Consider the following 22316-nt stretch of genomic DNA (forward strand, 5'->3'; position numbering starts at 1 on the left):
TTATATAAATTAGATTGGAATTTGCATATATTTGCAGAAGTTGGTAAATAGCCTAAAGTCAAGCTTGCAAAATTGTGTCAATTTTTTCAGGTAAATTTAAGAGACTGATAAACTAAGTGTAATGAAAAAACACAGTGCCCATTTAAACAGCTCATGCACCCTTTTTACAATTCACTGGAGGGGAACCTGGTACAGAAACCTTTGGTGGAAAAACAAGTTTTACAGTATCAGATAGCATATAAAATCATAAAAAAATTCTTGCCCCAGGATAAGCCGACAGGCGAAACCCAAGGTCGTCTGAGAGCTTGTGTGCTGAATGGTTTTTTTTGAGATTTTATATGCCTGTTAAACTAAGTTGGACTCTGTGAGTATATTTAAACCCTTGTTTGAAGCAACAAGTCCCCCTGTGAGCTGCCCTATGTTCAGTTACACTTTTAAGGCTTTTGATGTTAGAGGAACAACTGGACTAATTAACAGAACAGCACAGGTTCACAGAACATATTCATGGATTTTCTATTCTGCTTGAAAAACAATTGATTTGGTAAAGTGAATTGAATCTGGTTTTGAGATAGAAGATACCTGTCACGAGTGTGTCAGGTGTAATAGACAGTCGCTCTGAATCTGGTTGCAGAAGATCACTGCGCTTGGCATTGCAGACACCTTCTTAATCCTTCTTCCTTTAGGACCCAGCGGCAACCTCCCTCCTGCTGCTAATTGGCACTCAGTTTGCTCCAGGGAATTGCCGATGATACTTATATGTAACTTTGTTCAGGCTTGGAGCACTAACAGTCGGCTAGCTTCTTCTCAAGTTGCCCTTGAAGGACAGTTGGCGTTACTCTTCTGGTGTCTGCTCAAGCTAAGTTAATCCCCTTTGTTTGTCTACCTTATTGTCTTTAGTTTGTAGTGGGGCCTGACCAGTGCTCATCCCTCCCCCTCCCTATCTAGGGCCAAGCTCTAGGGATTTATAGGGTTTTGGTTCCTGCTCGGCAATTGGTGTGGAACCAATATAGGGATGGTAGGGTAGGCAGGGTGTTATTAGATCTGCCTAGGGGTCTTCACTTCCCCTTTCCCTAGTGTTTGGGCTTCCTCCCCCTCTTCCCTTCGTGTTGCTCTTAGTCTTTCCCACACCTTGCATGACAAATTCAATCTGGTTTTGAGATAGAAGATACCTCAGTCAAAAGATAAAATAAGGAGTAGTACTTGGTAAGCTAGTGGTGGGCATAAATATTATTCTAACCCCCTCCCCTGGCGTCTGGAATCAGGAGCTAAGACTAACGATATTCCATTCTTGGACACCTGCGAGGTCTCCCACCTTTCTTTTGGCCACTATTTCTCTATATAATGTGGGGAAGAGCGGGAGATGATAAGGACCGCTAGTGTTGCTTGGAGGCTGCTCTGTCCTGAACAGGTAACCTAGTCAGTGATCCTTCCCACCTATTGAATGAGAGAGACAGACTATCAATACTTTTGACTGACAGATACTCCTACAATCAATCCTCCTAGTTAGTAGGAGAAGCCAAGAAAAAAAATAAGCATTTACCCTATAGTAAGTATATAGTGATAGTATATGTGAATAAAAAAGGGTACTTGGTTAACAATATTTTGATCAAAAAGCGTAAAAGCCATCACACCACGACAAGATGTACCTGTAGTAGAAGAAGCTCAAGAAGGTGAGAGGAGTCTGTATCACTAATAATTATTTTATCAATTTTAGAAAGGAATTCTACATATAAACCACTGCAAGTGAAGTCAATCAATGTATACCACAAAACAAATACCCAAGAAATAAAAAGATGTAATAACACAATTTTACAAAAAAAAATTATTTTGATAAAAAGGCTAAAATCAACAAAAACATGGACAAAATGTAAAATCTAAGGTGAGGGAGCGAGAAAGTATGTACAAAGTCACATCATTCCAATGTACTGAACATGGCCACATCATATACAGTATGTATCATCGACAAGTATTGATATTACAAATAGTAAATGTATGCAATGTACTAATGGTACCAATGAAAAATGGATTGATAGCTGTCATTATAATTAACCATCTAATAAATGTATCTGAAGACAGAGATCCAATTACAAAATAAAAAATGTAGGTCAATGTATGAAATGATATTGGTCTTCTCACGTGTTCCAAATAGTATACATGAAAATAAGCAACTTTGTATTGTATCTTATCAGAGAAATCTGCTTCTTTCTCTGCCAAAATTGATCAGTCAATATCAAAATTCTCAATTCTGAGGTAAAATCTGTATTCAGTGAAGACTTTCTCATTACTGAGATAGGAGATGGCAGCTACTACTGATAAGATTCTATGTAGATAGGAGGGGGAGGAGGAGGGTGGGGCTCTGCCTCAATCTCCTTCTTCCTTCCGTCTACATAGAATTGATTTCTCTGATAAAATATATTCCAAAGTTGCTTATTTTCATGTGTACTATTGATTTATAGAGTAAAAATTAAAACAACGATTACTCTTTAAATTAGCTTGTTAATGTGCCAAATATCCTTGATAGAGGCACAGGAAACCAAAGTACAACACAACAGAACTGTGCTAAAAGCCAGCTGACAGACAATATGTAAAATCATAGAAAGACTGCACTGTTTATGCTTGCCATATAAATTAATGTGAGTATTTTTACAACAAAAATCTGTTAAAAGGCTTTCATTTTGTTTGGTTCTGCTATGGCTCCGCAACAGAGCTTGAAATAGTCATTGTGGAAGCACAGGAGAGCTGAGCTATACTGCGCCAGACGCCAGCTAACAAGTCATAGATGTAAAACTGTAGATACTACATTATAGATTCATATGACAGAAGATATAATCATTCATTTATCTTCTGCTATATGCATCAATAAAACAGCAGCTGCAGCTTAACATCATTAATTTGCCAGCAGGCATCAAAGACAGCTCAGCTGTGCTGCACTGTACTCTACTTCCAAAATAGTTCTCAAGATCCTTGGTGTTGGCAAAGCAAAGTGGAATGCAAAATAGCGAAGCTGTGATGGGAACCAACTAACAGAATGTCACGCAAGGTGTGGGATATACTTAGTGCAACACAAAGGGAAGAGAGAAAGGGAGCCCAGACTCTAGGGAAAGGGGGGGAGTAGAGACCTCCTAGGCTGATCTAATATCACCCTGTCTCCACTAATGTCCCTATATTGGTTCTTCACCAATCGCCACACGCGAACCTTGCCCTGTCTTTCCCTGGCGTTTGGCCCTGGCTAGGGAAGGAAGGGGGATGAGCGCTGACAACTGACAACTAAAGACAACAAGGGGGAACAAACAAGGGAAGATAGCTTAGCTTTTAGTCGACTTCAGGGAGATGAACACCCGTCCTCATAGCTCCAGAGAGGAAGAAAAAATGCACTTGTTCCGCGCCTTCACAACGGGTAATGTGAGTATCCCCGGCACCTCCCTCTAGCACACAGCAGGAATTTATACACCCAGGCCAGGGTGTTAATTAGCAAGAGTAAGGTAGCCGATGGGTCCTAGAGACACAGCCTTTAAGAAGGTGTCTGTAATGCCAAATGAAGAGATCTCCTGCAACCAACTGCAGGGCGATTGTCTGTCACTTCTGACACACCCGTGACACAGATCATGTAAAATCAATGGCAGATTATAAAATTTATATCACAGAGAAGTGTACAGGGCCATACAGTGCACTGAATTATAAAGTATAATCTAGTCATAGATTAGCTTGATTATGAGCAAATACAGTGGGGAAAAAAAGTATTTAGTCAATCACCAATTGTGCAAGTTCTCCCACTTAAAAAGATGAGAGAGGCCTGTAATTGACATCAAAACAAATCCTGAAAACCACATTGTCTGATTTGGAAAGAATGTTTTTTCAATTTTTGGTGGAAAATAAGTATTTGGTCACCTACAAAAGTTCATCTCAATACTTTGTTATATATCCTTTGTTGGCAATGACAAAGGTCAAACGTTTTCTGTAATTCTTCACAAGGTTGGCACACACTGTTGCTGGTATGTTGGCCCATTCCTCCATGCAGTTCTTCTCTATAGCAGTGATGTCTTGGGGCTGTTGCTGGGCAACATGGACTTTCAACTTCCTCCAAAGGTTTTCTATAGGGTTTAGATCTGGAGACTGGCTAGGCCACTCCAGGACCTTGAAATGCTTCTTACGAAGTCACTCCTTCGTTGCCCTGGTGGTGTGCTTGGGATCATTGTCATGCTGAAAAACTCAGCAATGCCCTTGCTGATGGAAGGCGGTTTGCACTCAAAATCTCACAATACATGGCCCCATTCATTCTTTCATGTACACGGATCAGTTGTCCTGGTCCCTTGGTAGAGAAACAGCCCCAAAGCATGATGTTGCCAACTCCATGCTTCACAGTAGGTATGGTGTTCTTTGCATGCAACTCAGCATTCTTTCTCCTCCAAACACGACGAGTTGTGTTTCTACCAAACAGTTCTACTTTGGTTTCATCTGACCATATGACATTCTCCCAATACTCTTCTGGATCATCCAAATGCTCTCTAGCAAACTTCAGACAGGTCCGGACATGTAATGGCTTAAGCAGGGCGGCACATCTGGCACTGCAGGATCTGAGTCACAGGTGTTACTGATGGTAGCCTGTGTAACGTTGGTCCCAGCTCTCTACAGGTCATTCACTAGATCTCCCGTGTGGTTCTGGGATTTTTACTCACCGTTCTTGATACCATTTTGACCCCACGGGGTGAGATCTTGTGTGAAGCCAAGATAGAGGGAGATTATCAGTGGTCTTGTATGTTTTCCATTTTCTAATTATTGCTTCCACAGTTGATTTCTTCACACTAAGCTACTTGCCTATTGCAGATTCAGTCTTCCCAGCCTGGTGCAGGGCTACAATTTTGTTTCTGGTGTCCTTCGACAGCTCTTTGGTTTTCGCCATAGTGGAGTTTGGAGTGTGATTGTTTGAGGTTGCGGACAGGTGTCTTTTATACTGATAACAAGTTCAAACAGGTGCCAGTACTACAGGTAATGAGTGGAGGACAGAGGAGCCTCTTAAAGAAGAAGTTACAGGTCTGTGAGAGACAGAAATCATGCTTGTTTGTAGGTGACCAAATATTTATTTTCGACCAAAATTGTCACGGGTGTGTCAGAGGTGACAAGACAGTCGTCCTGCAGTGGTTTGCAGGAGATCTCCACTTTTGGCAATGCAGACAGCTGCCTAGATAGGAGGCTGTCTTTAGGACCCAGCGACTTCCTCCCTCTGGCCTGGGTGTATATATACCTAGTCTCTACAGGTGGGCGTCGCTGGTTATACTCATTCCTTCCTGGATCTTGGCTGTAGCAGCACCACCTCCTCTCTGGAGTCTTGAGGCCGTGTGTGTTATGATCTGCAACAAGAACTAAGGAAAGATAGGGGAAAGCTGTCCCTACAGTAAGACTAAGCTGAATCCCTACGATGTAGCGGGCTGCCTTTTCCTAGTGAACAGACCCGCCTTAGTCCTTGGCTAGTCTGAACGAAGACCTATAGAATTAAGGGAGGGGTCCCTAAAAGAACTAAGGACTGGGACAAAAATGGGACACCTCCTAAACAGAAATTGTTGTAGAACACAAAAGACCAACTGACAAAAAGTACTAGAGGTCCCAGAGGACCAAGCAAACTGACAGAGATAGGCACCGAAGCACCAGGCTAGCAAAACAGTCAAGCAACACTGAAGTACAGCAAAGCCAGAAGGGCAGAGCTGGAATATATAGGCAGATGGTCACGTGACCGCAAAACAAAAGATAGAAAAAACTAACAGGAGGGTTCTAACCGTACCCCCTCTTTTATGAGGATCCTCCGGATCCTCCAGGCCCAGGCCTATCCGGAAACCTCCTGTGGAAAGCTTTAACAAGCCTAGGAGCAGAGACATCATCCGTCCTTACCCAGGAGTTGTCTTCGGAACCGAAACCCTTCCAGGAGACAAGATACTGTAATCTCCCTCTATGCCATCTAGAATTCAAGATACGCGAAATTTCAAATTCGCCGTCTTCCACCACAGTGGGAACTGTGACAGTGGTGTCCCTATCAGATACGTCAGCCTTTTTCAACAAGGAAACATGAAACACAGGATTAATCTTCCAGGAAGTAGGGATATCCAACCTAACAGCAGACGGGTTAACAACCTGAAGGACTTTAAATGGACCCACAAACTTAGGACCCAGTTTTTTAGAGGGAATCCTCAACAGCAGGTTCTTCGAGGACAACCAATCCGTGTCACCCACAGAAAACAAAACCTCTTTAAGTTTCCTGTCAAAATACTTCTTGGACTTCTAATTAAGCCTCTTGAAGGTTGCAACATACATTAGTCCAAGCTCTCTCCAAATCTTCGGAAAAATTCTCCTCCTACGGCACCGCCGACCCTAATTTGGAGAACGAACCAAAAGACGGATGTCTCCCAGTACAACAAAAAAGGAGAACACCCAGCAGAGGATGATGTATGATTGTTAAGAGCAAATTCTGCGAGAGGCAGAAACTCCGACCACACCTCTTGATTGACCGCCACAAAACAACGCAAAAACTGTTCAACATCCTGGTTCTTTCTTTCAGTCTGTCCATTAGACTCAGGATGATAACCAGACGAAAATGACAAATGGACTCCCAACCTGTCACAAAAAGCACGCCAAAAGCGAGCCACAAACTGAGGTCCTCTATCAGAAACAATATCCGTGGGAACGCCATGGAGCTTGACAATCTCCTTAACAAACGCCTTAGCGAGTGTCTTGGCGCAGGAAAACTTAATGAATAGAACTAAATGACACATCTTACTAAAACAGTCCACGACCACCCAGATGGCAGTAAAACCCTCAGACACAGGAAGATCAGTAATAAAATCCATAGTGAGATGCGTCCAAGGCGCACTAGGAACCTCCAGAGGGCAAAGCAACCCCGCAGCAGGAGTATGTGAAGCCTTTGACCTAGCGCACACAGTACACTGACGCACCCACTGGATGACTTCCTTCTGCCATCCAGGCCACCAAAAACTGCGACTGATCAGTCTCTTAGTCTCCGAAATTCCTGGATGACCTGCCAACAGAGACTCATGACACTCCACAAACAAATCTCTCCCAAAGGCTCTAGGCACGAACAACCTCCCATGGGGAGTGTTAGATGGAGCATCATCTTGAGCTTTCAGAATCCCATTCTCCAAAACGGAGTCCAAAGCCGCCACCAAAACTCCTTTCTGTAAAATGCTCTCCTCCTCCTCGGCACCGACCGTAGGAGAGAAGCTGCGAGATAAAGCATCGGCTTTAACATTCTTAGTACCAGGGATATAGGTAACAGTAAAATGAAACCTAGAAAAAAAAAGTGCCCACCTTGCTTGACGGGCATTCAAGCGCTTGGCAGCATCCAAATAGATCAAATTCTTATGATCTGTGAAAACCTGAATAGGAAATCTAGCGCCTTCCAAAAAATTACGCCAATGTTCAAACGCAAGTTTAATAGCCAGCAACTCCCGATTTCCAACATCATAATTCAGTTCGGTTTCTGAAATTTTTTTCGAAAAGAAGGCACAAGGATGTACTCCACCCTTGTTCTCCTGAGACAAAACTGCTCCGACCCCCACCGATGAAGCATCGACCTCGACCAGAAAAGGCTTGGTCTCATCAGGCTGCATAAGGATAGGGGCAGAACTGAACCTCTCTATGAGATACTCAAACGCTTCAATGGCCTCAGTAGTCCACTGGGCCGTATTCGCACCTTTCCTGGTGAGATCGGTTAGAGGTTTAACAATTACAGAAAAATTCTTAATGAATTTCCTGTAATAATTGGCAAAACCCAAAAATCTCTGTATAGATTCCAAACCAATAGGCCTAGGCCATTCCTGCACAGCCTGAACCTTCACAGGGTCCATCTCAAAGCCCTCGCTGGAGACAATGTAGCCCAAAAAACAAATTTTATGCACAGCGAACTCACATTTCTCCAGCTTAGCAGAGTGAATTATCACCCAATAACTGCAAAACTTCACGTACACTCTGCCAATGGGACTCCAGATCTGGTGAATAAATCAAAATGTCATCCAAATACACAACCACATTCTTACCAATCAGAGGTCTCAGGATGTCATTAATAAGGTTCTGAAAAAATGTAGGTGCATTGGTAAGACCAAAAGGCATCACCAGATTCTCAAAATAACCTACCGGAGTGTTAAAAGCAGTTTTCCATTCATCACCCTCCATCACACGTAACAAATTGTATGCCCCCCAGAGATAAATTTTGGAGAACCACTTGGCTCCCACTAACTGGTTAAACAAGTCAGGAATTAACGGTAATGGGTAGGAATTGCGTATGGTAATCTTATTAATTTCACGAAAATCCAGACATGGACGTAAACCGCCGTCCTTTTTTTTAACAAAGAAGAATCCAACTGCCACAGGCAACTTAGAAGGTCTAATGTGACCAGCACCCAGGCTAGTCTGTATGTACTCCTCCAAGGCCTTTCTTTCAGGGATAGTCAGATTAAACAAGCAACTTTTGGGAAGAGTAGCTCCAGGAACAAACTCAATGGCGCAATCATAATCCCTATGAGGAGGTAAAACTTGCGACTCCTCCTCTGAAAAAACCCTCCAAAAATCTTGAATAGGTACAGGTAATACCCCTTTTTCCACAGCCGCAATGCGACCATTACAACATTTATCATAGCACTTCGGACTCCAAGACTGAATCACATTAGTAGACCAGTCCAATAAAGGATTGTGCAGTTTTAGCCAAGGCAATCCTAGAACAACTGGAGAGGGCAAATTATCCAAAACAACCAAGTCCAAAATTTCTTGGTGAACTCCATTGACAGTGAGGGAAAATGCAGCAGTCTTGTGAGTAATACATTTCAAACTAGTGTTATCAATAGCAACCACAGAAATAGGTGATGACAAAGGTTTGGATTTCAATTTAAGGTTTTCCAAAAACCCTTTATCAATCACATTAAGTGTTGAACCACAATCCACAAATACCTGAAATTCAATCAAATCTCCCTGCAGAGTAGTACTCCCAGAAAGAAATACTCCTGCAGAGCATAAACAAGCTATACGGGCGTAACTGACCTTTTTCTTTTCTTTACTTAAACGACGTTAAATCTCCGGTCTCTTTCCTGAGAGCGGAGTGATATTGTCCCCACCTCCATTGGTTCTCTGCTGTCAGAGCAGATTTTCTGGGAACTAGGACCTGACGTTACAGGAGTTTTTACATCATTCACCCTGGACCTCAGTCTCCTGTCCACACGAACAGCTAACTGCATAGCTTCCTGTAGAGTCTCAGGTGCAGGGAATGCAATTAGCAAATCCTTAACCCTTTCACTCAGACCAGCAAGAAATAAACATCTCAGCGCAGAATCATTCCATTTAACTTCTGAGGCCCATCTCCTGAAGTATGTGCAATAATTTTCAACATCATCAGACCCCTGATTCAAACGTCTAAGTTCTGATTCAGCAGATGAGATTCGATCAGGATCGTCATATAATAGCCCCATAGCAAAAAAAATTCTTCAACAGAACTTAAACACGGATCATTAGGCTGGAGAGAAAAGGCCCAACCCTCTGGTTCATTGCGCAAAAGTGACATAATAAAACCAATGCGCTGTGATTCATTCCCAGAGGATCTTGGTCTCAAACGAAAATATAACAAACAAGCATTTTTAAAGGAAAAAAAATCTTGCTGTTTACCATAAAAAACATCAGGCAGTCCTACCTTGGGTTCGACAAAATGCGCTCCAGGACAGCTACTCACGTGTTGGTGAAGCTCGGCCACCTCCAGAGACAATCCCTGCAGGCGTTGAGCCAACTCCTGGACGGAAACCATACTGATCCCCGAATTTCTTTCCTTTTAGTTTTTTTGGGCTGGACTTACTGTTATGATCTGCAACAAGGACTAAGGAAAGATAGGGGAAAGCTGTCCCTACAGTAAGACTAAGCTGAATCCCTACGATGTAGCGGGCTGCCTGTTCCTAGTGAACAGACCCGCCTTAGTCCTCGGCTAGTCTGAACGAAGACCTATAGAATTAAGGGAGGGGTCCCTAAAAGAACTAAGGACTGGGACAAAAATGGGACACCTCCTAAACAGAAATTGTTGTAGAACACAAAAGACAAACTGACAAAAAGTACTAGAGGACCAAGCAAACTGACAGAGATAGGCACCGAAGCACCAGGCTAGCAAAACAGTCAAACAACACTGAAGTCCAGCAAAGCCAGAAGGGCGGAGCTGGAATATATAGGCAGATGGTCACGTGACCGCAAAACACAAGATAGAAAAAACTAACAGGAGGGTTCTAACAGTGTGCACTGTTGGAGTTCATCTAAAGCTAAGCCGTTATTCCCTTGTTTTGTCTTTCCCTATTGTCTTTAGTTGCTAACGGAGATTGACTAATGCTCATCTCCTTCCACCCCTAGTTCTAGCCTTACGCCAGGGATAGCAGAGTGAGGCACGTGATCGGCGACAGCTGCGGAGGCTGTATAGGGACATTTAGGGGAGACAGGGTGACGCTAGTCCAGATTAGGATGTCACCACTCCCCCCTTTCCCTAGTGTCTGGCCTCCCTTCCCATTTCCCCTCTGTGTTGTACTCACACCTGGCGTTACTCTCTGTGTTGCACTCTCACCTGGCGTGACAAAAATTTTAATTTTTTTTTTTTTTCAAATCAAACAATGTGATTTTCAGGATTTCATTTTATCTCTCATAGTTGAGGTCTACCTATGATGTCAATTACAGGCCTCTCTCATCTTTTTAAGTGGGAGAACTTGCACAATTGATGGCTGACTAAATACTTTTTTTCCCCACTGTATCTATGCTCAAGGTACAGGAGAACAGAGACCAGCATTCCTGTTTTGGGTTATGTTTACACATTTTTTACATGGATTTTGAAGTGTGTCTACTTAAAAAAATCCACTTCAAAAACTCCATGTGAACATACCCTTACACTAACACATTTATCATTTTAAGCACAAAGCAAAAGCTCAAAAAAGAGTAGAGGGAGGGGCCTGCAGAACTGAGAAGCAGGGTGCTGCTGGGAAATGTAGTTTCAGTAGAAGAGGATTGCCCAGTCATCTCAGAGAGGGGCAGAAAAAGATGAAAAAAAAGGCACAAAGGTACATGAACTTTAACTGATAATTTTATCAGAACACACATAATGAATTATTAATAGTTATATCATTAAAAATAATTGTACAGGACTGAGCTTTCCTGTCCATTAGGATTAATCTTACTATATAAGTAAATGTAATTATTCTTCAGGTTTTTTTGTTTTTAGCAAGAAGTAAACAGCACACATCTGTTCATTTTCTATGATCTGTACAATGAATATATGGTATTAATGGTGGAACCAACCCTTTAATTTAAAAAGTAGATTATTTGTACTCTACGTCTACCCTCAGTGATTTATGGACTGGGAACTTCAGATCAGAATCCCGATAGTAGCCAAATTCTGCTTCTGCTTAATTTAGTGAAAGTGAAAATTCAACAGAGTAGAAGCGGCGAGAATATGGAATTCTACATCTGTGAGTGATTACAAGGATTTTTGGACTTTTTATGCTTTGCAGACACAAGACTTCTATGATAAAAGCAAATAACCTCATTTCCCCTATTAAATGAAGTATGTGCTCAATGGTTTGTGTATCTTTTACACTTACTAAAAAGTATGAGGTGTTTTAGGGGGGGTGATTGACAGCCGCTGGCTACTGCTTTTGTTAATTCCACATTCTGAGTTATTTCTATGATCTCGCAGAAGGGAATGAACAAAGTGTTGTTTTGTCAGGCCTGATCTGTTACTAATTATGTGCTCGCCTGACGACTGATAGCTGCAATAAATTAATGGAGATGTTTTCTTTTAGTGAATAAAATGCTTCATGAAAATGGTTGACTCATAAGACAAATCTACATTAAGAGTGTGGTTTCTTATTAACTACGGTACTTGAAAACCATTAGGAGCAATATACTTTACCATCAGAGAACAATTACCCCAGTGGCACCAGGGACACCTGCTTTGAGTATTGTGCCTCATGGCCCAGGTATCCTAGAGATCATCACTTTCAATATTACTGTTTTCTTATGATGCAGATATAGTTGTTTACTACTTAAAGGGGTTTTTCAGGGTTCGGCAATGATTACCCATACTTAGTCTAAGGTCACATGACTGTATATTCTCTCATCTGAGAAAATTGGGCTGATTGTGCTACTCACACTCTGATCAGACTCTGATCATAGTGTGATCTAAATAGGATCATATTGTGTTCAGAGAGTGTTCAGAGTGTGATCAGAGTGTGATCAGAGTGTGATCACAGTGTGTTCAGAGTGTGTTCAGAGAGTGATCAGAGTGTGTTCATTTTGTGTTCAGAGTGTGTTCAGAGTGTGATCAGAGTGTGTTCAGAGTGTGATCAGAGTGTGATCAGAGTGTGTTCAGAGTGTGTTCAGAGAGTGATCAGAGTGTGTTCATTTTGTGTTCAGAGTGTGCTCAGAGTGTGACCAGAGTGTGTTCAGAGTGTGATCAGAGTGTGTTCAGAGTGTGTTCAGAGTGTGTTCAGAGAGTGTTCAGAGTGTGTTCAGAGAGTGATCAGAGTGTGTTCATTTTGTGTTCAGAGTGTGTTCTGAGTGTGATCAGAGTGTGTTCAGACTGTGATCAGAGTGTGATCAGAGTGTGTTCAGAGTGTGTTCAGAGTGTGTTCAGAGAGTGTTCAGAGGGTGATCAGAGAGTGTTCACAGTGTGATCAGAGTGTGATCAGAGTGTGATCAGAGTGTGTTCAGAGTCTGTTCAGAGTGTGTTCATATTGTGATTAGTGTTATGATCTGCTACAAGCACTAAGGAAAGACAGGAGATCTGTCCCTACAATAGAACTAAACTGGATCCCTACGATGTAACGGGGAACCTGATCCTGCGATCAGACCCGCTAAAGTCCTCAGCTAGTCTGTACGAAGACCTATAGATGCAAGGGAGGGATCCCTACAAGAACTAGGGACTGGGATAAAGTTGGACACCTCCTAGCAGAAATTGTAGCAGTAAAAGACAAACACACAACATAGAACATAGAGGTCAGAAGACCTAGCAAAACTAACAGAGAAAGGTAACAGAGCACCAAGCTAGCTCAAGAGTAGTAATTACAATGAAGTCCAGCAAGGCCAGGAGGGCGGAGCCGGATTAAATAGGCAAAAAAGGTCATGTGACCAGCAAACTAGAAAAAAACCAACAGGAGAGTTCTAACAGTACCCCCTCTTCTAAGAGGATCCTCCGGATCCCCTAGGCCCGGGCTTATCAGGAAACCTCCTGTGAAACGCTCTGACAAGTCTGGAAGCAGAAACATCATCCGCCCTCACCCATGAGTTATCCTCGGGTCCGAAACCCTTCCAAGCGACGAGATACTGCAAACTCCCTCTATACTGTCTAGAATTTAGGATGCGGGAAATTTCATATTCCCCGTCCTCCACCACCGGAGGAACAGTGGCAGAGGCGTCACCAACCGACACATCAGCTCTTTTCAACAGAGAAACATGAAACACCGGATTAATCTTCCAGGAGGTAGGAACCTCCAACCTAACAGCTGATTGGTTAACTATCTGAAGCACCTTAAAGGGCCCTACAAACTTGGGACCCAATTTTTTAGAAGGAATCCTCAATCGCAGATTCTTAGAGGACAACCAAACCATGTCACCAATAGCAAACGAAACCTCTTGCCGTTTCCTATCAAAGTACCTCTTAGATTTTTTGTTAGCCTCCTGAAGATTATCACGCACATCCGTCCAAACTCTCTCCAAATCACCGGAAAAACTCTCCTCCTCAGGCACAGCCGATACCAATTTGGAGAATGACCCAAAAGACGGATGTCTCCCAGAACAACAAAAAAAAGGCGAACACCCAGCAGAAGAGGATGTATGGTTGTTAAGAGCAAATTCAGCAAGTGGCAGAAACTCAGACCACCCCTCTTGATTGTGTGCCACAAAGCAACGCAAGAACTGCTCAACATCCTGGTTCTTTCTTTCTGTCTGGCCATTAGACTCAGGATGATATCCGGATGAAAACGACAAATGAACTCCCAACCTGTCACAAAAGGCACGCCAAAAACGAGCCACGAACTGAGGTCCCCTATCAGAAACAATGTCAGTAGGAACGCCATGTAGTCTGACAATTTCCTTGACAAAGGCCTTAGCGAGTGTCTTAGCGCAAGGCAGTTTGATGAAGGGAACCAAGTGACACATCTTGCTAAAACGGTCCACGACCACCCAGATGACCGTGAAACCTTCAGAGGGGGGAAGGTCAGTAATAAAGTCCATAGTCAGATGTGTCCAAGGTGCACTAGGAACCTCCAGAGGGCAAAGCAACCCCGCTGCAGGAGCATGCGAAGACTTAGATCTAGCACACACAGTACATTGACGCACCCACTTAATGACTTCCTTCTGCCATCCAGGCCACCAAAAACTGCGACCCACAAGGCTCTTGGTCTCAGAAATTCCTGGATGACCTGCCAACCGGGACTCATGACACTCAACAAACAAATCTCTCCTAAAGGTCCTAGGCACAAACAACCTCCCATGGGGAGTGTTAGATGGGGCATTCTCCTGAGCTTTAAGAATCTCATTCTCCAAAACGGAGTCCAAAGCAGCAATCACAACACCTTCTTGTAAAATGCTCTCCTCCTCCTCCTCAGCACCGACCATGGGAGAAAAGCTGCGAGACAAAGCATCCGCTTTTACATTCTTGGTACCCGGGATGTAAGTAACGGAAAAATTAAACCGCGAGAAAAAAAGTGCCCACCTAGCCTGACGGGCATTCAAGCGCTTGGCAGCATCAAGATAGATCAGATTTTTATGATCAGTGAAAACCTGAATGTGAAATTCAGCACCTTCCAAGAGATGACGCCAGTGTTCAAATGCGAGTTTAATAGCCAGCAATTCCCGATTACCAATATTGTAATTAAGTTCAGTCTCAGAAATTTTTTTTGAAAAAAAGGCACAGGGATGTACTCCATCCTTGCTTTCCTGAGACAAAACAGCACCGACCCCCACCGAAGAAGCATCAACCTCAACCAAAAACGGCTTAGTCACATCAGGCTGCATAAGGATGGGAGCAGAGGTGAACCTCTCCTTTAGAAACACAAAAGCTTCAATGGCCTCAGAAGTCCACTGAACCGCATTAGCACCTTTCCTGGTGAGATCGGTCAGCGGTTTGACAATAATAGAAAATTTTTTTCTGAATTTTCTGTAATAATTGGCGATACCCAAAAACCTCTGTATCGATTTCAAACCAATAGGCCTAGGCCATTCCTGCACAGCTTGAACTTTAACCGGATCCATCTCAAAACCTTCACTGGAGATAATGTAACCCAAAAAACTAATTCTCTGTACAGCGAACTCACATTTCTCTAGCTTAGCAAAAAGCGAATTGTCCATTAATAACTGTAAAACCTCACGTACGCTCCGCCAATGAGACTCCAGATCAGGCGAATAAATCAGAATGTCATCCAAATACACAACCACATTTTTGCCGATCAAAGGTCTAAGGATGTCATTAATAAGATTCTGAAAAAATGCTGGAGCATTGGTAAGACCAAAAGGCATAACCAGATTCTCAAAATGACCCACAGGAGTGTTAAAAGCAGTCTTCCATTCATCATCCTCCTTCATGCGCAACAAATTGTATGCCCCCCGGAGATCAATTTTAGAGAACCACTTGGCCCCCACTAACTGGTTAAACAAATCAGGAATCAATGGCAGTGGGTAAGGATTGCGTACAGTAATTTTATTAATCTCACGAAAGTCCAGACATGGACGTAAACCGCCATCTTTTTTCTTTACAAAAAAAAATCCAACAGCCACAGGAGACTTGGAAGGCCTAATGTGACCGGCGGCCAAGCTTGTCTGTATGTATTCCTCCAAAGCCTTTCTCTCAGGAATAGTAAGATTAAATAAACGACTTTTAGGAAGAGTCGCTCCAGGGACAAATTCAATGGTACAATCATAGTCTCTATGGGAGGCAAAATTTGTGACTCCTCCTCAGAAAAAACTCTCCAAAAATCCTGAATAGGTACAGGTAATTCCCCTTTTTCCACCGCAGCAATACGTCCGTTACAACACTAGTCATAACATTTAGGGCTCCAGGACTTAATTTCATTGGTAGACCAATCCAGTACAGGATTGTGCAATTTTAACCAGGGCAACCCCAAAATTACTGGAGAAGGCAAATTATTTAATACTACCAAATCCAAATTCTCTTCATGAATACCATTAATAGTGAGGGGAAATTCACAGACCTTGTGAGTAACACTCTTCAAGGGAGAGCCATCAACAGAAACCACAGCAATAGGGGATGACAAAGGTTTAGGTTTTAATTTAAGTTTTTCCAAGAATCCCCCATCAATCACATTCAGAGTAGAACCACAATCCACAAATACCCGAAATTCAATTAATTCTTCCTGAGCAGCGGTAGTAGCAGATAGGAATACTCCCTTAGTATTTAAATAGGCTATACGTGCATGACTGACCATTTTTTTTTCTTTGTTCATACGAAGCACACAGTTCTTAATGAAATGACCAGAATTTCCACAATAGAAGCACAAACCTCCAGAAAGCCTGCGGTCTTTTTCCTGAGAGCGGGGTGCCATCGCCCCAATCTCCATCGGCTCTCCCTTGTCAGCACAGACCCTCTCAAGACTCGGAGCTGACATGGCAGAGGATTTACTCTCATTAACCCTTGCATGCAGTCTCCTGTCCACCCGTATAGCTAATTGCATTGCCTCCTGCAAGTTTCCAGGTGTGGGATAAGCAATCAGCAAATCCTTAACCCTTTCACCTAGCCCTGCAAGAAACAAACTTTTCAAAGCAGAATCGTTCCACCCCACCTGGGCAGACCACCGACGGAAGTGAGAACAATATTTTTCCACATTACCTGATCCCTGCCTCAGATGTCTCAATTCAGACTCAGCAGATGAGACACAATCAGGATCATCGTACAACAAACCCAAAGCAGAAAAAAAACTATCCACTGATCTAAAGCACGGATCACTAGGTTGGAGAGAAAAGGCCCATCCCTGAGGATCTTTGCACAAAAGTGACATTATGAACCCTATGCGCTGTGATTCATCACCAGAGGATCTGGGTCTTAAACGAAAATACAATAAACAAGCATTTTTAAAAGAAAAAAAATCTTGTTGTTCACCAAAAAATAGATCAGGCAGACGTACCTTTGGCTCCACAAAATGTGCTCCAGAACAGCTACTCACGTGTTGTTGGAGCTCGGCCACCTCCAGAGAGAGTCCCTGCAAGCGTTGAGCCAAATCTTGAACCGAGACCATGATGGAAACTGGAGGTCTTTCCTTAGAGAAATTTTTTTTAGGCTGGACTTACTGTTATGATCTGCTACAAGCACTAAGGAAAAACAGGAGATCTGTCCCTACAATAGAACTAAACTGGATCCCTACGATGTAATGGGGAACCTGATCCTGCGATCAGACCCGCTAAAGTCCTCAGCTAGTCTGTACGAAGACCTATAGATGCAAGGGAGGGATCCCTACAAGAACTAGGGACTGGGATAAAGTTGGACACCTCCTAGCAGAAATTGTAGCAGTAAAAGACAAACACACAACATAGAACATAGAGGTCAGAAGACCTAGCAAAACTAACAGAGAAAGGTAACAGAGCACCAAGCTAGCTCAAGAGTAGTAATTACAATGAAGTCCAGCAAGGCCAGGAGGGCGGAGCCGGATTAAATAGGCAAAAAAGGTCATGTGACCAGCAAACTAGAAAAAAACCAACAGGAGAGTTCTAACAATTAGAGTGTGATCATATTGCGATCAGAGCGTGATCATAGTGTGATCCGATTTTCTCGGATGAGGAGAAGATGGAAAAAAATGTCCCCATCTTCTCTATTGTGTCAGAAAATCGTACTAATCTAAGATGTTATCCGAGCGTGGTCCAATTATTTCCACAGACTCATTGACTAGCATTGCCGAGTGTGATCCGATTTACAGATGCAATTTGGGCATGCTGTGATTTTTTCCTCAGACAGACTTGGCCATGTTCACGGTCCCATAGAATAACATTGGTCCAAGTGAAATCTGATGTTTTGTCGGATCTCGCTCGTACCGAAAATACGTTTGTCTGCACCTGCCCTTAAAATAGGTCATCAATATCAGATTAGTACCCCCACTGATCAACTATTATCAGCTCTGACAGCGGCTGGATGTAAACAGAGTAAACAAAGTCAGAACAGCACAGCTCCGTACACTGTCTAGAGGCCATTTTCAGGTACTGCAACTCAGATCACATTCACTTCAATAGTAGCTAAGAGACAGTACCTGAGAATGGTCACTACGCAGTGTACAAAGCTGTAGTGTCCTGGCTTCATTCCCAGTTTACATGTCCCAGAGCTAACAACAATTAATAGTGGTGGTGCCAAGTGTCTGATCCCCAGCAATATAATTTTAATGAGTGATCCTAAGGATAGACTATAAATTCCTGGATAACCCCTTTATTAAGAAGGTTAACATGACCATAGATTGCCAAAACCTAATGGTTAATAAAATGGACCATGAAAATGGTTGACACATTAGGCAAACATATAAAAAGTATTTTGTTTCTTATTAAAGGGAACCTGTCAGCAGTCAGCAAATTTCTGCATATGGAGGTAGTGCCGCAGCTGTATAGGTCCTAGTTACATAGTTATATAGTTTGAAAAAAGACCTAGGTCCATCAAGTTCAGCCTTTCTCCACCAATTCATTTTGTCATGAAATTATCTATAACCCACAATGTTATGTGTACTGAGGAAAGCATCCAGCCCTTTTTTGAAAGCTGAACACATTTTATAAGTGGTCATAAACTTATAAAAAACACATGAAAGAACAAAGTTACGTTAAAACCAAGCACGCCATTGTTTTTCTTATGAAATTCTCCATAAGTTTGATGTCACATGACCATCTTCCCATTGAAAAAAATAAAGTTGGATCCAAAATGGCCAACTTCAAAATGGCCACCATGGTCACCACCCATCTGGAAAAGTTTTCCCCCTCCCATATACCAATGTGCCACAAACAGGAAGTTGATATCGCCAACCATTCCCATTTAATCTAGGTGTATCCATATAAATGGCCCACCCTGTACTGTCGGCCATCACTACCTCTTGTGGTCGGCATTCCGCAGTCTGAGTGCTCTGACTGTAAAGAACCTTTTCCTGTTTAGGTGTCGGAATTGCCTTTCTTCCACAAATAATGAGTGCCCCCTGGTCCTTAGTATAGTCTCTGGAAGTCCCGCCCTAAAAAACTTTTTTTTAACAGATCAACTGATGTGCCAGTCATGTACAATCTAATGAAAAGTGGAAGTGCACTGAGGGCGTGTCACTGCACTTGGATTGATTATTTTCAGTGCATAGACACGCCCCATTGTGCTTCCAGCGTGATTTGCATATGACTTCAACACTAGAGATCTCATGATTGGCACATCGGATCTCTAGTGAAATAGATATTATTTTTATAGGGAGGCAAGGCCCTATACAGCAATACAATTACCTCCATATACAAAAATGTGCTGACCGTGCTAGTAATGCATGAGCAGCAAATTTCTTGTTCATCAGTGAACGTGGTTAAGCCCGTGCCCTTGGTATTTTATTCAATGTCCAGGTGCTCCGACAATCATTTCTTTGCTAGGGGAGTGAAGACAGTATAAAATTGGCTTTTATTAATGGAGTATTCTCAGTTTGGACACGTATGGCTCCTGGGTGCACATACATAACTACCATAGAAGTAAATGGGAAATGCTACATACCTACGCAAACATTTATTCATTTATTTACCTCCTGGATGAATCAATTAATTGGACACGGCAGGGATCCTCTACCGTGCTGGTCCTAGAGCTTGTAGCTGCATCTTTTAAGCGTTTATGACATAAACATCAAAGGTGGGAAACCCCTTCTAAATGATAGCTGCTCCTCTCTCCCTGATGTAGGGCAGCCGTCATTTACTGTCCCCCCCCCACACCTCTAGTCAGCCAATCTCCCAATATGTCTTTGGTGTTTTCAGAAAGATAATACGGTTTATAATCACAGACAGGAGGTATGATAGTGATCTGGCACATCGGCAAGAAAAGTTTTAACTTTGTGTTCCTGGACACAATGCTCAAGAAATGCAAAAAAAATCAGGAGCAAAATACTTCCACATCCAAGAACATATTTAGGCACATTCCCTTGGTATTTTGCCTGACGCCTGGTTATATTCCTCACCATTGGGAAGCAGATAGAGTTTAAAATGAGCTGATACTTACAGAGTTGTAAGTTATTGATTGTTAAAGGGGTCGTCCACTTTTATGGGATATTTTGTATTTCTTAAAAGGAACCTGTCATTTCAAAAAATGCTCTTAACCTGCAGAAATCGAGTTAATCTGCAGGTTAATAGCGTTCGAAAGCTATGCAGCCACCGTACTGAAGACCTGGCTACTGTGGCGAAACAAACTTTATTCCTCCCAGCAGCCTCCAGCTTTCAGTCATAGAGGAGCAGCCGGCGCGGCTTCAGTCACCACTCAGTACACAGTGAGTGGCGGCTGTATCAACATCCCGGCACTGACTGACAGTCGGCTCTACACTGATACATTACAGAGGTGGCTGATACAGTTACCGCTTACTATGTACTGAGCGGTGATGGAAGCTGTGCCGGCCACACCTCTATGACTGAAAGCTGGAGGTTGCTGGGAGGAATAAAGTTCATTTCTTCCTAGTAGCCAGACTGTTAATATAGGCAATGGGCCGCTTTCGGACATTATTAATCTGCAGATGTCCTCATCACTCACAAGTTAAAACTGCTATTTTTTGCGCTTACATACACGAAAAAAACATGTCATCCACATTTCTTTTTATAGCAGGTGTTTCCTCTTATGAGCATTCAGTCAGAACTATAGGTCTTTGAACGTCCCTTTCCTCACTTCACAGCTTGCATTTTGCCTACTTTTGCCTCCATGTAACTATTATCCCTATATGCAGTTTGGCATATACAGGAGAAAAAAATCTATCTGCCTGCAGATATTTGTATCACATTATCTGCCAAATAACATCAAGTTGTCTGAAAGCATAGGGACTAATGATGAGCAAATCCATTCTAAACTAATCCAATTTGTTTAGAATTTCCCCAAATTTGCAGATTCCAGTGAATCCAAAAGTTTTGGAATTCAAATTATGCGAATACAGCAAAATTACATTTTTGTTGGACTCATATGGCTGGGAAGGAGTTAAAAAACAACAATATATCATACTCACCTCGCACACCTCCTGTCCCGGCGCTCACCGGTCCTCCACTCACTCTTTAAACTCCGGATCTCGTCTTCTCATTAAGACTTCCAGCACTGATGAGATTTTGGCACACGTTAAGATATGATATCATGACATGTGTCGCCCCTTCCGGTCATGTGGGGCGATAACATCTGCGTGACAGCATGGCAAATCATCTGCGTGACAGCATGGCAAATCATCTGCGTGACAGCATGGCAAATCAGGGATGTTCATGGGCGGAGCCGATTTTTGGCGCGAACAAGCCGGAACCCTCGAACACGAACCTGAATTTGAAATGCCAAACAAATTCGCTCAACACTAGTCATGACGTCATCACACGCATCAAAGCCTCGTCTGTGGCGCAGAGCCTAACAATGAGGGAAGAGAAGACTGGAGCTGCACCTGGCGCCTTAAGGAGCGAGTATAGGACTGGTGGGGAACTGCAACGGAAGGGACATTTAAAGAGCGAGGTGAAATAATATTGTATTGTCTTTAACTCCTTCACGGCCCATCCATTTATTATGCTTTAGAATCAGGGGACCTCAACTCATAATAAATCACCTTTATAACAGCAATTGGGGCACATCAATGTGCTTGGAATAAATTTGATGCAAATCAAATTTCAGGTTGAATTCAAATTTCGGTAGATTCGCTCATTCATAAAAGTGAATTTATTTTGAGATGATCCGTACATTCAATATTTTGCTTTCAATTATCTTCTTATAGAATAGCAGTGAAGGCTACATAAGTGCCATCACTACAGTGACATCATTAGATTGACATCACTAGAGTGACAGCATTAGAGTGACATCACTACAGTGACAGCATTAGAGTGACAGTGACGCACCCCCTGGGCCGTGGGGGTACCCGGAGCCGGGCCTTGTAAATGCTGGGGGTTGTAGTCATCGTGGCGGTGACCCGGTCCGTGACCCAGGGTGGTCAAACCAGTGGCAGTCTATGTGTATAGGTTATATAGTCCGACTATGTCACCTGTGGATTGCGGTTATGGAGAACCACCGCTGCGGAGAAGTCCACTGAAACTGGTGGTATGTGCAGCAAGTGTAGTATAACTCCCCACAAGAAGAGTGTAGCTTC

General features: G+C 42.8%; 1 protein-coding gene across 1 annotated transcript in view; it reads right to left on the minus strand.

Moving 5' to 3' along the window:
• KAZALD1 (Kazal type serine peptidase inhibitor domain 1) overlaps window positions 1-22316 on the minus strand; it is a 95840-nt gene that overhangs the window by 40796 nt on the left and 32728 nt on the right. The gene's annotated exons all lie outside the window — the stretch shown is intronic.

This window comes from Phyllobates terribilis, unplaced genomic scaffold (assembly GCF_046119375.1).
Source record: "Phyllobates terribilis strain yellow unplaced genomic scaffold, ASM4611937v1 Scaffold_5__5_contigs__length_657084704, whole genome shotgun sequence".
Classification (NCBI taxonomy): Eukaryota; Metazoa; Chordata; class Amphibia; order Anura; family Dendrobatidae; genus Phyllobates; species Phyllobates terribilis.